Source organism: Phoxinus phoxinus (assembly GCF_949152265.1).
Source record: "Phoxinus phoxinus genome assembly, chromosome: 6".
Classification (NCBI taxonomy): Eukaryota; Metazoa; Chordata; class Actinopteri; order Cypriniformes; family Leuciscidae; genus Phoxinus; species Phoxinus phoxinus.
In genome coordinates this window covers 24,426,306-24,441,468 of record NC_136881.1, presented here as the reverse complement: position 1 = coordinate 24,441,468, position 15,163 = coordinate 24,426,306, and the positions used below count along the sequence as shown (strand labels likewise).

The window sequence follows — 15,163 nt, the reverse complement described above, 5'->3', positions numbered from 1 at the left end:
ACTTACATTTGGGTTCAACATTGCAAGAATTAACTGATACAGCTCCATGGAGTATCCTCCATTGAAGAACACAGAATCCTCCACACTGGTTTTGTTGTTTCAGTAATCTCTAATGTGTCTCTCCATACAGTATCACTTCTATTCTTTCACCATTTAATATTTGTCACTTTCACAATACTTCTGTACAAGGCTTTCTCTTTAACTTAAAAAAAAATCTGCTCAATTCAATTTCAATTTCAAAAATCAATTTCCTTCTTCATTCTCCGTCTTCTCTATATGGAGTGTGAAAAAGTCTTCGCAATCTGGAAATATAAACTTCTGAGCACTTCTTGAGTAAAGTCATTTCTTGTACATTCAAAGCGCCCTGCAGTTTATCTAAAAAAACTCTAATGTATCATACAGACTTTACCTTTAAAAAGGCTGAAACAGCCTCTACATCTTAAAATCAGGACCTGCTTTATTTATGATGCAGATTATAGATTGTACTTTTAATTATATATTATTGTGTGTTGTATTGTTTTATTGTGATATGTGTATTTGTATAATTGGGCCGCCTATCTTGGCCAGGACACTCCTGTAAAAGAGATTTGAATCTTTAACCTGGTTAAATAAATGTTAAATAAATAATTAAAATAAAATAATGGGCCCTATCTTGCACCCAGCGCAATTGACTTTGTACACCGACGCATGTATCATTCCTATTTTGCACCCGGGCACAGCGGACTTTTCCCTCCACAGACGGACGTCGGTAAATTAGGGAATGAATTTGCGCTCGCGGGGGCGGTTCAGCGCAAAGAGGAGGCGTGTTCCGGCGCAAAACTCCCCATGTGCTATTTTCCAGTTTTAGAAAGCAATTGTGCCACTGACCAGGAAAAAAACTGTCTAAAGAGAGTGGCGCATTGCGCGTTAGTGATATGGTATTTTAAGGGCTCGTGCTTGGCCATAATGTAGCGTGTTAACGCGCATCCACTTTGATTCTCTAATATAAACAGACGCAGCAGTTTTCATTTTTGCAAATCATACATTATTACAAGGAAAAATATTAACACACGAGTGAAATCATTGTTGTGTCCGTGAAGATGTGGAAAAGATAAATCTAGATTTAAAAAAATAATAATCTAGATTAGGCTACACATTTACCCAAATTATACGCCTGTTTAACCGAAGCTAATTTGGGTGGGTTTCTCCCATTATCCCCAGTGTCACTTCTCTGTGTTTTACGGTCCTGACGAGAACGTCGGTCTCCTCGGCTGTGAACCGCTCCTGGCGTGCGCTGGCAAATCCGCCGTTATAATAGCGATCCGCCATGGAACAAGCGCGCCTGCTCTTAAAGGGAATGTGAGAGGACGCTCTGATTGGTTTATTTCATGTTACGCCCAAACCACACCTATGAATAATGAAGCTACTTCAGACCAACCCCTTTTAGATTTGCGCCAGGCGCAAGAGGCATTTATCCCGCCGGGAAAATAGCAACAGCGCCGGGATCCGCCCACAAAGTTACTTGCGCTTTGCACTTTGACACTTGCGTTTCAGATCGTTAAAATAGGGCCCAATGTGTTTAAATTGTAGAGATCCACTTCCGTACAACAAATCCTTAAGACATGTTATTTCGTCACCAGATACATCGAGACGTGCTCCACACACAATGGGCTTCTCCTGTACAGGGACATTATTGGTTCCATCCATTGATGCTTAAACAGACTCCATATTTTAAAGAGACTTCGGTAGAAAAGAAGGACCCCTCTAAAATCAAGTTTGTAAGAGTCCATTAAAAACAAAAACGTGTCCAGGCCAAGTACACTTATTCTGTGCAAAATGCACTGAGCCAATTGTCTCCATACCAGTCTTTCACATGCAGCATACATTTATGTAAAAGAATATAAGCAGCACATCTACTTGCCAAATGCACTAGACCTTGGCCTCCATCTTCTTTAGCCAGAAACAAAACAATTTGAGGGATCCAATGCAAACTGTCTCAAAAAAGTTCACAGTTTCTGCTTGAATTTTTGATAGGAGACCAACAGGAGGGTCAACACATGCAAGTCTATGCCACAGGGAAGAAGCCACAAGATTGTTGATAATAAGTGTGCTTCTGTGAAAGACAATGGAGGAAGCAGCCAATTCCATTTTTTTCAAATGCCCTGTTATGTTATCTGCCATTCCTTCCAAGTTCTGGATGAAAGATTCATTGCCTAAGAAAATACCAAGATATTTTAACCAATCTTTCTGCCATAATAAGCCCCCAGGTAGAATGGGATTTCCTCCTTCCCATTTCCCAATGATAAAGCATCACATTTTCCCCAATTTACAATTGCTGATGAAATATCTTTAAAATCATTAACAATTTGTTGTAACATTTGCACATCACGTCATTTATAAAAGCAATAACATCCTCAGCAAGCAGATAAATAAAAATCATTATTACACTGTGGCAATGTTAAACCCTTTAGCTTGTTTCATAGCATAAAAAGCAGTGGTTCTATAGCCAGCACATATAATAACCCAGACATGGCATAACCTTGTCTTACCCCTCTCTGTACTTTAAAGGGGACACACAAACCACCATTCATTTTGATGACTCTCTCAAATTCGTAATGCATTGAATTAAAACCAAAATCTTGTAAAATGCCTCAAATAAAGGCATTCAGCCCGATCAAATGCCTTCTCCTGGTCTAGAGAAATAAGGCCAGTATTTATACCAAACAGTTTAGAAACTTCTAAAACATCTCTGATTAGAGTTATATTGTCAAAAATCAATCTATTTGGTACACATATGTTTGGTCCTAGTGTATCACCTTCCCTATTATTTTACTCAATCTTGTAGCCAAAACTTTGGACAGGATTTTATACTCTGAGCACGAGAGAAATAGGCCTCCTATTTTTTATATTTTGAAGATTACCTTTTTTTGTGCAATAGAGTGATAACTGCCCTTTTGCAACTGAGTGGAAGAAAACCATTTATAAGGCTTTCATCGAGCACTGATAAGAGATCTTCTCTTAGGATGGGCCAGAAAGTTTTATATAATGCAATGGGTTACCCATCAATCCCCGGGGATTTCCCATTCTCTATACTCATCATTGCTGTGCAAAGTTCTTGTTCTGTCAGAGGTTGTTTCAAACTTTCATTTCTCTCTTTTTTGGCAGACCTTCAAAAAAAAAAACTAGTAGTCATCTTTTAATTTTCATATCAGCCTTATATATTTTTATCTAAAACTGTACAGCAACTCTTATCTCAGAAGTTTTAGTTAATTTCTGTCTTGTATCAGAGACCAATAAATTAATTATTCTGATTTGACTTAATTTTTCTCCATACTAAAGAAAAATTTGGAAGGTGCATCCTTTTGTGTGACTTCCTGCAAATGTGAGCGAACCAACCGCTACATGTGCCTTAATATCCAACAGGTTTGCCAATAAAGTTTTCTTTGATGGCAGAGCTTCAATATGTTATTTTTTTCGCCTGTAAATGCAGTACTCTGTACAAATAAACTATCTCAGTCTAAAGTATTCAATGATCGAGTTATTTCTCTTTTAGCATTAAGAGTATATTGCTGGCAAAAGCTTTTCATTTGTATTTTCCCGCAAATCCCACCACTGTTGTAAAGAGCTACGGTATATAAATACTTTTGTTTTTCAAAACATCCCAGAAAAAAAATGAAAGAATCTTTAAAATGTTTGTCATCGTGCACGGATCTATTAAAAATGCCAATAGGCACTGCTTGACTTCACATTACTCACTAATACAGAAAAAAGAACTGCAGTGTGGTCTTAGAATCCTACAGGATTAATTTGACAAGATTTAAAAAATATATTGAACTGGTGCTTAAAGCTGTAAAACCGATCAAGACAAACATTTGTTTGCATATTTCTCCAAATATCACAGAAATCAAAAGTTGCTTGATAACTCTTTGAGATGCAACATGTGGAACATGTGGTCACATTTTTAGAAAATAAAATTGCAACACCTCTAATAGAGGATTTATGACTAAGAAAAAGTTGACCTCCCCACTCTCTTTTCCAGTCCACCTCATTTCTTTGATCACTAGGCCTATGTGTTTATTGCATAAACATGACATCAACAGACTTCTGATTTATAAACTCATATAACATCATCCTTTTATGAACATCTCTAGCTCCATTTAAAATGAGTTCCAATTTGTATCTGATTCTTATTTAAGTTCAACAAGAAACTAAGATGGGGAAAAACAGAGATTGTGCATATGGTAACAAGAAAAAAACTTAGTGATTTAAACCGTGGCATTCTTCTGCGCAATTTTCTGCATTCTTCTGCGCAATCATCTCTACTAGGAATTTTTTTTTTATTATTATTTCCGTAAATTATAGCCTACACTTCAAGCTCAGAGAAAGCCCCTTCTTTCATCAAATATCTGGTTTCCTTCAAAAATTGCGCACGATTAGGAAAATAATCCTCAATCTGCACGCATTTTAGCCCTTTCGTTTCCTGAAGAAAAACACTGTCTTCAGCTTAGCACAAAACTTTTGCTGTTTCATTTTGAGAACAAGCAGAAAACAGAATCATCATCATCATCCGAAGCAATGATTTCATCTTCAGCGTCATCTTTTTTTACTTGTTTACTGATTTCGATTTCGTTTGGATTCTTTTATTATTATTATTGGAGTTTTGAAAGTCGATTAAACTTCCATGTCTAATTCACAGTCATTCAATCTTAGGTCTTCCTTTACAATTTCTCTGTCTTGTTCTACAAAAGCAGAAGATACTGCCTTGCTCAACCCAACCACGGTATCTACTGCTAGGGACTCCGCCACAACACCTCCTTCAACAAGAGTAAAATCAGACACCAGCGTCTCCTTTTCCTCCCCCGAGAGCCTCCCACGTAGGCTTTCCTGTAGCTCAAACAGTAGAGCGTTGGCGCTAGCAATGCCAAGGTCATGGGTTCGATTCCTAGGGAAAGCAATAACTGACAAAATGTAAAATGCAATGTAAGTCGCTTTGGATAAAAGCATCTGCCAAATGCGTTAATGTAATGTATATTGGTGCGTTTTGACCTCCAGCAAAGCAGGATGTGCTAGTTTCAGCGATAGCGCTCCCCACTTTATCTCCATAAAAAAAGTTTGAAAAAGCACTCTTACCAGCCACGGACGGCTACCACTCGCACCCACACTAGATGATATATGATAGGGCATATATCATATAGATGATATATGATAGGGCAGGCAGAGAGTCCAGAGACAGACTCCAGTGACAGGCCAGGCCAAGCCAAGGTCCCGTGACAGGGAGCACAGAACGTTTAAAGGTGACCTACATGGTCGTAACTGGCAACACAGAGGGTTTAGAGAAGGCCTCCTTGGCCATTACTGGACAGGCATAGGATTCGGAGATGGGCTCCATGGCTGTGGCAGGGGAGACAGAGGTTTCAGAGAGAGGAGCAGCAGTCTCCACCACTTTGGGAGGAGCTAGGGAAGAGTTTGTGGCCCAAACACACAAAATGGTGTTTGCCATAAAAGGAAGAGCACCTACATCCCGTACTTGGAAGCGCTGAGACCACCAGACTTGGGACCACCGGACTTGGAGGCACTAGGATCACCAGACTTTGGACCACTGCGACCACCGGACTTGGGACCACCAGACATAGGAGTGCTGAGACCACTGGACTTGGGACCACCGGACTTGGAAGAGCTGAGACCACCAGACTTGGACCTACCGGACTTGGAAGCGCTGAGACCACTGGACTTGGAAGAGCTGAGATGTTTCATGCACACGATGCGGCAAAAGACGCAAGAACAGTCAAACCAATACATCTGATGTAAATTTGTAACTATTTTACATGTTGCCGAATTGGTGGCTAATTTGTATGAATACGTACTTTCTTGTTCATTTTCGTATGATCGGCTTACACCCCAGTGACGGGTTTGTTTTGGAATGGACCTTCATGCATGGTAACACTATATTTTAATGTGTCCCTGTTACAGTGTATTTATTCATTTTTAGTACAGAGTAATATTATTTAACTGCATGTACTTACTATAGGGTACGGGTTGGATGAGGGTTAGTTGCATGTAATTATGCCTAATTTATAGTTATTGCTGTCAGGTCACCTTCGTTTATATAGCCCTTTTTACAATACATATTGTTTAAAAGCAGATTTACAATGATAATAGGAAATTAATGTAACAAAGATTGTGTGGCTGTACAGCAGCTCTACAAGACAGTCCTTGTCCAGCTTAAGTTTTTGATTGATTCATTTCCGTTATAAAAAATAATTAGTTATTAACTTAGATTTGCATTACTATGGTAAATACATGTAACATATGTAACAAGGATTACACATTAAAATAATGTGTTACCACTTTTTTTTTTTTACACATCCATCTAATTAGGCCTACATGTTTACATAGGAAAAACAATATAAAAGTAGTGCAGTGGAATGCAAAAACATGCTCTGTGTGAATGCCCCCTAAGGCTGCAATATTATGACAAAGATAATCTAGTAAATTATTAGCTATTCTAATATAGAATAGGTCTTGGCAGGCTATTACGTCGTTGATTTATTAAAAATATGGTTAAACGTTGTGCCTGGGGCATTTGTAACACAGATACGCGTTTCCCAGAGAGGTTGGAGGGGGTGACCGTTTTTTCCCCTTCCCAAAACCGAAGTTAAATACTGACAAGTGTCTTTGGATTAAACTGTGTTTAAACCCCTCAAGGATCAACAAGCTCACTTTTGCTCTAAGATACATTTAGCTTTTAACCTTACTGTGAAGTTATACTAGTTAGACAGTTTTATGCTGTTTAGGTTATGATTTCTGTTCTCTACCCTAATTGTTGACACGCTAGCACATGCTGCTAATAAATACAACTTTATACTCGCGTAGTCCGTTTGCTTTGTAAATAATAACGATTATAGAAGTGAATAGAGACCTACCCAGCTTTGCATGAACAGTGTTTCTCCTGATATTGTTAGTCACAGCCTCCGTCTCGATTAGGATATGCCGTGGTTCATTTTTTGACTGTGACCGTTATGCTATTGCCTTGTTGTTGCTTGCGTTTCACCGGTATGTCTTGAATATAGCCTTCGAACGCAGCCCCTTTTGCCTACTTCTATCAAACACTTTATTTGCTGCTTTATAAAAGTTTGATAAAATTTCAGCAGGAAGAGCTGTCACAGCATAAGCCATGTTGATACCAAACCAGAGCCCAGATGAAGTTGTCGGAGGTAGCAACAGTAACTAAGGGGGGCGGGGCTTAGCCAAAGGTGAATTGACATTGTAAAAATTATTATTGATGTTGATTACAACAATACATACAAATATATATATATATATATATATATATATATATATATATATATATATATATATACAGTCATGGCCAAAATTGTTGGCACCCCTGGTAAATATGATCAAAACTGGCTGTAAAAAATAAATCTGCATTGTTTATCCTTTTGATCTTTCATTCAAAAAATTGCCAAAATTATAACCTTTCATTGAAGCAAGAGAATTGAAAGTGGGGCTAAATCACATTATGAAATAAATGTTTTTCTCCAAAACACGTTGGCCACAATTATTGGCACCCTTTTATTAAATACTTTTTGCAACCTCATTTTGCCAAGATAACAGCTCTGAGTTTTCTCCTATAATGCCTGATGAGTTTGGAGAACACCTGACAAGAGATCAGAGACCATTCCTCCATACAGAATCTCTCCAGATCCTGCAGATTCCCAGATCCATGTTGGTGCTTCTTCTCTTCAGTTCAGTCCACTCATTTTCAATAGGGTTCAGGCCAGGGACTGGGATGGCCATTGCAGATCTTGGTTTTGTGCTCAGTGACCCATTTTTGTTTTGATTTTGATATTTGTTTTTGGATCACTGTCCTGTTGGAAGATCCAAACATGGCCCGTTATAAGATTTCTAGCCCCGGCTGTTAGGTTTCGATTTTTTTATCTGTTGGTATTTGATCCAATCCATGATGTCATGTATCTGAACAAGATGTCCAGGACCTCTGGCAGAAAATTAGGCCCACAGCAGTAAAGATACAGCAGAGTATTTCATTTTACACATGGGGTATTTTTATCCCTGTGTGCACCAAACCCATCTTAAGTGTTTGCTGCCAAAAAAGCTATTTTTTTGGTTCCTCTGTCCATAGAACGTTTGAAAAGTACCTGACACTACTGGCACTTCAAACGGGACGGGTTCTATGGTGGTCAGATGAAACAAAAAAATAGCTTTTTTGGCAGCAAACACTTAAGATGGGTTTGGTGCACACAGGGATAAAAAAGTACCCCATGTGTAAAATGAAATACTCTGCTGTATCTTTACTGCTGTGGGCCTAATTTTCTGCCAGAGGTCCTGGACATCTTGTTCAGATACATGGCATCATGGATTGGACCAAATACCAACAGATAAAAAATTGAAACCTAACAGACTGTGCTAGAAATCTTATAACGGGCCATGTTTGGATCTTCCAACAGGACAGTGATCCAAAAACAAATATCAGAATCAAAACAAAAATGGGTCACTGAGCACAAAACCAAGATCTGCAATGGCCATCCCAGTCCCTGGCCGGAACCCTATAGAAAATGAGTGGGCTGAACTGAAGAGAAGAAGCACCAACATGGATCTGGGAATCTGCAGGATCTGGAGAGATTCTGTGTGGAGGAATGGTCTCTGATCTCTTGTCAGGTGTTCTCCAAACTCATCAGGCATTATAGGAGAAAGCTGTTTTCTTGGCAAAATGAGGTTGCAAAAAGTATTTAATAAAAGGGTGCCAATAATTGTGGCCAACGTGTTTTGGAGAAAAACATTTATTTCATAATGTGATTTAGCCCCACTTTCAATTCTCTTGCTTCAATGAAAGGTTATAATTTTGGCATTTTTTTTAATGAAAGATCAAAAGGATAAACAATGCAAATTTATTGTTTACAGCCAGTTTTGATCATATTTACCAGGGGTGCCAACAATTTTGGCCATGACTGTATATATATATATATATAGACTGTATATATGTATATTTCTTTGTGGGGAAACAGCATGCCATTTTCTTTCTACGTGGACAAAGCAAGCTAAGAACCATTTATAAATTAATTATTTTTTAAATTATTTTTTTTGAAATAAATAAATAATGGTTATTCAAACGTTTTACATTTTTAGAATCCACATTAGCTTATTTTCAATCGACCTATTTGACAAAATTGTATTTCTGTCATGACAACTCTCAGAGAGATTGGGATGGTAATGGATATCGCAATGTTAATGTATTTGGTCTTGGTGGAATAGATCTGCTGAGCTGCTGTTGCTGCAGAGCAAGTACAGAGACTTGCTACTGCTAATACATTCACAGGCATGCTTCTATAAGCGTGTAACGGCCGTTTCACATTGCAAGTTTGAGCTTTACATCAGCTTCACGACTCGTGAGAGTATTCATACTGGAAGCTTTTGTACAAATTCAGAGCAGCGGCTCCAAATCAACATCTAAGGTGAGAATTTCTTTACAAAGACAACTATAAATTTGTTTTTAGAAGTTGCTCATTTACAAACTTGATAGTCTTAAAAGTTTGTTGACATGGGGAGGTGTACAACATTCACAAGTAAATAGTAAACAACAATCACAACCAAGAAAACAGCTCCAATCATGTTGTTTCAGTCATACTTCAATATATATAGAACGTGCTGTATACTTTAAGGCAGACTAAAGAACCCTTTAAAAAACAAGTTTATATGGGTAAATCTTTAAATATGTGTGCATGTGCATTTTGAGCACTTTTTGTGTGAAATCATATTTATTTTGTCCAGTGCTCTTTCATTTAAAGTGAGCGTGATCCTGCTTGACGCTCACGCGTTGCTCCTGCTCCAGGTATGAATGCACGCTGAAAAAAATATGCACTGCTCACGCGCCACTCAAGCTTGCAGTGTGAAACGGGCGTAAGACACACTGCTGCTGCTGCTGCACATACAGTATAATATACATGAAATAACCCCTATAGCAGATCTGTATAGGTGGAGCTGGGGAAGTTGGAAGTTTCTAAAAGTGTGCTGCAGGCTTCTTACAGCAAACACTACCAGTACTGGAATGTTGAGCCACAGCTCATTAGCCGCTGATGCAACAGCAAACAATCATCTGCTAGAATGCTATTGAGACAATCTTGTATACTGTAAGTCTGCATGTCAACATCTAAATGTTTTTGCACTCGTAGTCATGACCTACTACTCTTTATTGGAAACCTTTATATTATCTGGGGGTTTTTTAATGCAATATAGTAAATAACAACCATATGTGGCCTCAGAGTGAATTACTGTACATTATGTAATTAATTTACAAAACAAAAGAAAATAAATATTGTACAAAATACACAAATGTATGTGTTGCATTTCATAATGAAATAAGATAGTGTTGACTCGTTTTTCATCAATAATTTTTTTGTGAATTTGAATGTGTGCCAATGATTGTTGGTAATTGGAGAACGCAAAGGATACAAAATATGGCAAATTAATAACAAGAAACAAAGGCTGCCTTTTAAAGATCATTTAGATCGTGATGGTATTCAAGGGAGCTTGATGATGTAGCAGTCAAGTATGCAGGCTTCCGATTAAAAAACACCCTTTTTTAAAGCCCTACCATTTGTTGCTACCTACTGGTGCAATGGAAAAAAAACACTTAACACTAAAGTAAACAGACTGACAGCCTGACTAGAACAAACACAGACAAGAGGAGTGATACAAACAGTGTAAAGTCCCAATGTCATTGGACTGTTTCAGCAGCTCTGCCAATAAATGTGAGAACATAACTTTTTTTTACATTAAATAGATATAAAATAAAAATGTTTGTGTATTATATACACACACTGTTTTCATTATAGGACAGATTTGCCACTAAAAGGAATTTAACAACATGCTGGTCAGATTTCAAAGCCTCGTTCAAGACCTTGAAGAAGTGTTTGCTGTCCCTTTTCATTTAATAATCACACATTCATGCTCATCTGTGCTTTATATCTGGAAAACATACACAGAGACATGCTAACAGGCACATACACACACTTGCCAGTTTTATTATTCTCTCCTGAGCCATAACTTATCTTCAGCACATTATATGTAACCATAAACCGAAGTAAAGGAGCAAGAAACTTGTGCTGACACCCCAATAAGCAGCCACAGCAGAATGAGCATTGTTTTGGGTCTGTGAGAAATAAGTGCTGACTTAAGAATGTACTGGAGGAATTACACCCCAGGAACTCGACATGAAAGACAAACAAATGAAAGACATAAGGGGGAATGCCCATAAGCATTTATCCAAAAAAAAAAAAAAAAAAAAAATGTGAAAGGCATCATCACAGATACATTTGTGAAACCGACCAAGTATAGTAATAGTGTCTATATTTAGCAAACAATTGAATTGTAGCTGTTTCCCAGTTGTGTGCTCACAGTTTGTTTAAACATAAAGGTATTTCTACAGTCGTGTCAAAAAATGGAGTCTTCCCTGGAGTCTTCATGGTTAGTAATTAGCTAAAAGTTGCAATGCTACCAGCTAAACTACATTTACATCACATTTAATCATTTAGCAGATGCTTTTATTCAAAGTGACTTACAAATGAGGAGAGCAATAGAAGCTATCAAACCAACAATAAGGCAACAAAATGCAAATGCTGCTAGTCCCAGTTAGTCTAACACAGTGACACATTGCAAGGTGTCTTTTAAAAAATAGATATAGAATAGTCAAGTCATCTTCATTTATATAGCACTTTTAACAATGTAGACTGTTTCAAAGCTGCTTTACAGAGATAAACGTATAATTTAAGGTAACAGATTGTTTTGGCTTTATAGCGGTTCTTGAATAATGTTATTTTCCAGCTAAAATTAGTTTTGATTGATTAACTTCCGTCGAAAGGATAATTTGTTATTAAATTAGGGGCCGCTAAGACGACACCGTTCTCTCTACACAGACTTTAAATGCGAACCTGTGAGAAACGCTGATGGCGCTCACGTGCGCATCAAGAATTAATTATATAGTTATGTGCGTTTGAATATATGTGCGCATGTTTGTAATTCTCTACAAACCAAGCCTAAACAAACTACTTGTCCTGCCTATAAATTTGATACAGAATTTTATTTTATCACTACGGGGTAGATACGCAAATTTTCCACAATGCTTTATCTGTAGAGTGGTAAAGGGATCCTCCATAGTGAGAGGCTAGTTGGTACTTTGGCACTTGGCAAAAGATGCGCCTTCAGCAGTTTCTCGAAAATTGCTAAAGACTTGGGTTGAGATAGGCTGGTCATTCCACCAGATTTGAACAGTCACGGTAAAGGTACGTCAAAGTCATTTTTTGCCTCTTTGGTATGGCAACACAAGGTGCCGTTCACTTAGGTCTGAAGTAAGGTTTAAGTTTAGGTATGGGGTGCAGATCCAGTGGTTGTTCTGCAGGCAAACATCAGATCCTTGAATTGCTTGAATTGAATGCAAGCGGCAACTGGCAACCAGTGCAATTTTATGAAAAGGATCATATCTGGGACACAACCATTCCTTTGACCCTTTCAGGGTCCGTCAATCAGTTATGGGCAACTTGTTGCTTAATGTCCAACTACCAAGGCCCTCTGGATCTGAAGGGTGATGCCCCAGTGTGAAACCCTTAACATAGGCATAAGAACATAATATATATTTGTTCAACTGTTAATTGAATGTTCATTACCAGTGAATGATTTAGATTGGTTTGGTTTACATTTTATTGCATTAAAACATGACATAGCACATGTATTATTAAAAAATGAAATTTAATTTCAACATGTATAGAGTTACTTTAATTTCAGGTACGTTTCCATATATGTGGCAAAATAAAATATATCACGTTTATCTTTCATTTCACTGATCAGTGACTCGTCAAGTCAAATTCGCTCTACTTTGTGTGGATGTGATGAAATCATAATTTTAGACCAGTTATTGCTAACTGGCCTTGCACTAGCCTGAAATACTTGTGATTTTTTTTTTTAGTTTGGCCTAACCACCAATAAACTTCACATGGATAACTTCTGGCTCAAGGTCAATACCCCTTTTCATGGCAGGTGTTTGCCTTACCCCCTTCATGATCCTGACTGCCAGAGCCTGACTAGATGACTTCCCTCTAATGCTGCAAACTCCACCGAATCTAGGCGGGCCTGTCGGACTTCCTTCCACAAAGGATTGCTTGCCAATTCACGGGTTAGTTCTAAACTCTGTATGTGATAAAACTGATGACAATTGGGGACAAACTGTAGATGCCGTTCTAATGTGTAGCCACTAATTAATGGAAGTTGTGGGAATGAGGGGGCTTCTGGATGCTTATTGATTTCTCGGGGTATTACAGGTGTGCACTGATAAGAAATAACTGAACCTCGAGGGACTAGTCCAAATTTAGAGTCCTTAGTGGACTCTATTCAGGTTGGAGAGGCCGCATAAGATTTAGCAAATGCCAGGTTGTGGCTGAAGGTTGCATAGGTTCCAACTGACAACACTGTCAGGTCAGGAAGGGGTTCTAAAAACACAAGTAACAGAAACCATTCATCAGTTAATAACTGCCAATGATTTACAAGAGACAGAGTAGCTAATCTGATATAAAGCATCATCTGCATGTTCTCATTTTAACAAATCCTTACTATTTTTCTAAAATAATATGTAAGTAAATAAATGAATACTTACCAGCGTTAGCTCAATAAAGAGTAGATTTGACACTACTGCGTCCTTGCGCCTTCGGCTTTCGTACCACGAGTTCATCTGTGGGTTCCGGACGAATCCCCTGGATCAACACAAAAAGAAAATAATGCAGTTGCAAGTGTGAGAAAGTATCAGGTCAATTCAACACGCAAGTCATATTACAGGTATACATCCTCTTCAGGCAACCGCTGCCCTGCAAAATAGAAGGAAACAAATGTATACGCATATGTGCTGTGTGGGTTGTGTGAGTCTAATACTAGAATTTCAAACATCATTATGGAGTATACAGTAGCCTATGTATGGCTATATCTGAGGGACCCACACAAATCTTATATTACCATGTGAACATTTCATATGGATGAGGTGTAGATGAGATGTATACACTGTGCAGAAACATCTACCAGTAGTGTAGAATCAATATTACAACAATGTGTATTTACAAACTTTAAACACACAACTTGCATCAGACAAACTTACCTGTGTCCTTGGTCGGTGCCATGATTGAAGCACACCGGTGCACTACAGTGGGGTTGGCACAGTTTTCAGCCCCATGTTGCTGTAATGAGCCGTTCGAAACAGGAGTGCAACCACATGGTTGAAATAAAGCCATTCCAGTACCACACGAGCAGGAGCATCCATTTCATTCCACAGGTTTAACGGCATGCAGCACAATCTAGAAATGCAGAACATATACTTGAGGGAAAGTTTGGATGTTTAGGCTATACAGTAAGAAGCATTTACTTGGCACTAGGAACATTATGTGAAACTAGGTTGAACAAAATTAAGGCAACAGTAGTAGAACAACAAAAAAGGTACATCTACAACAGCAGATATGAAAAAAAAAAAAGAGAGCATCTGCAACAGCAGATATGGATCAACAAAAAGAGCACCTGCCGCAGCAGAAGAAACAAAAACATACTGAACAGATGCACCTGAACCTGTGTAGGTCTGAAATGCTCTATTCACTACACATTACAAGTTTGGGGTATTTTGGTACTGTAGCACTGTCTGGATTTAAACTGTAAAACTGATGAAATCCATCAGGGATCAGATAGGCTACCAACGAACCAGGAAATGCGGACTTTGCACTTGACCACTTTTCTTCTTACATGACGTATTTCCTGTATTTGGCCCAAGTGCTCGAGTGTGCACGAAGATCGCAAGTGTGTGTAGATCTTTCCATTACCCGATGGGACACACTCCTAAGTGTTGTAAAAATGCAAGTGTTTACAGAGCTATATTTTGATTGTCAATACTTTGCATTTTAAAATAAACGTATATATGTCTGTTCAGTAGTCGCTACTATTTATAATTGTGGTTCTTATAATTAAATTATAAAAACCAGTTGCAAATTATTTTATTTTAAAGGGCACCAATTCATTAAGGGCACTGTTCTTTGGTGTTTTTAAGACCTGTAAAATACTTTTGTACTTACTTCCTGTTGCATACACACAGTCTCAAGTGGCCAAGATGGCAAGTTTTGGTATTTGTACAGGCCCTTTGATT

General features: G+C 38.1%; 1 protein-coding gene across 1 annotated transcript in view; it reads right to left on the bottom strand.

Moving 5' to 3' along the window:
• Positions 1–15,163, bottom strand: part of pudp (pseudouridine 5'-phosphatase) — a 362,626-nt gene that overhangs the window by 226,298 nt on the left and 121,165 nt on the right. The window lies entirely within an intron of this gene.